Below are 1,401 nucleotides of genomic sequence, written 5' to 3'. Positions count from 1 at the left end.
GTGGGCCCGTGACCCCCAAAGGTGGGGCCTTCCTGCTGCGTCCAGACAGCCCCACAAGGAAGGGGGCAGGGTCCGGCCTTCTCTCCTCTGGCTCCTTCCCCCCTACGACGGCGCAGCCCAGTGCCGACCCCCTCCCGCCCTCCGCAGAGATCGTTTCTCTTCTGCTTGGCTTGATGGTGTCTGCTCAGGGTTTTACGTTTGCACTGCGCATCTCCGGCGTGCACATGAATCCTGCCAGCGTGAGGACGCTGCGGACCGGCCCGCAGACCTTGCCGTCCACAACATCACCGACACGCAGCTCACCTCCCACTCCTCTGCCAGTCGACGTCCTCTCCCCTTGATAACCACCTCCGTGGCACCCTCGTTCCCAGCTCACCTGCCCAGCCGCAGCCCTGCAGTCCCTGCGGGGGAACACCTGTCGTCCCGCCGTGGAATGTGCTTGGCGGTCTCTCGGAGATCTAAGTGCACACCTGTCTGCACACCTGAGCAGTCCCACTCCTGGGAATGACCTGAGGCCGATACACAGGGAGACTCCAAGTTCCTGCGGACATGGGGTCGAAGTCTGTGCGTTCCGTCCAGCAGCGATTTCATATCACGTCCTGGGAGATTTCCAAAAACCCGCGCTCGCTCGTTTGAGAACGCGAGCTTGTCCCCAGGATGTGGGAGGTGGCGACGGCTGGTCCTCCATGGTGGACACGTCAGCAGGGCAGAGGGGCCGACTGCTGGCAGACCAGGAGCCTGCGGGGCCTGGGGCCATCCCAGCGTGGGGGAGCCGGTGGGAGGGGCCCGCCAGGTGTGCGTCAGCTTCCCAGGGGCTCCCACCAGGTTTCACACAAGTCACCGTGCCAGGGGTTAGATCTGAGGTCCCTTCTGGGGCTTGCCTGGGCGCAGTAGCTCCCTCCTCCCCCCCACCTTGGTCAGGCACCTGCCTGTCTTCCATGGGGGCTGCCTGGGTGTGGTGTTGGCCAGGACAGGGCAGGCCACCGCGTGTAGAGGCGTCTGGACATGTTCGTCTTGAGAGAGGCCTGCTGCCTGCTGGTGGTGAGGGCCCTGCGGGCCAGCAGAGTTCTTACCTCGGTCCCAGCCGCGACGCTGTCGCTCGCGGTCACTTGTCAGCTGTACCACCAGGCTGCGGGCTGGGGCTGTTCTGGGCCCTGGGAGGCAGCAGCGACCACATAGCCCACTGATCCCACACTGCTCCTGTCCCAGCCCTGCGGTCCCAGTGCACCTGAGGCGAACTCAGGCCTACGGCGGCCTCTTCCCAGCTGCAGCAGCTTGAGAGCAATCTGCCTGATTCCTGGTGCCGACAGCAGGCTTTTCTCCTCCCAGCCCGGGCTGGTGCGTGTGCTCCCTGCAGGTGTGTCCTCGTTGCCCTCCGGCCCGAGCCACCTGTGGCCTCTA

General features: G+C 65.2%; 1 long non-coding RNA gene across 1 annotated transcript in view; it reads right to left on the bottom strand.

Annotated features, from left to right (window-relative positions):
* The window catches only part of LOC102503182 (uncharacterized), a 2,638-nt gene extending 1,263 nt beyond the window's left edge, over nucleotides 1-1,375 (bottom strand). Inside the window, exons 1-2 of the long non-coding RNA XR_334008.1 lie at nucleotides 1,074-1,375; nucleotides 377-599 (exon numbers count right to left, since the gene is read on the bottom strand). This is a non-coding gene — a long non-coding RNA (uncharacterized LOC102503182). The remainder of the gene's footprint in view (nucleotides 1-376; nucleotides 600-1,073) is intronic.
* Between the last annotated feature and the right edge of the window lie 26 nt (nucleotides 1,376-1,401).

Source organism: Tupaia chinensis, unplaced genomic scaffold (assembly GCF_000334495.1).
Source record: "Tupaia chinensis unplaced genomic scaffold, TupChi_1.0 Scaffold000132_1, whole genome shotgun sequence".
In the NCBI taxonomy this organism is placed as follows: domain Eukaryota; kingdom Metazoa; phylum Chordata; class Mammalia; order Scandentia; family Tupaiidae; genus Tupaia; species Tupaia belangeri.
The sequence above is the reverse complement of the archived record's forward strand: the minus strand, read 5'-3'. Positions and strand labels throughout refer to the sequence as shown.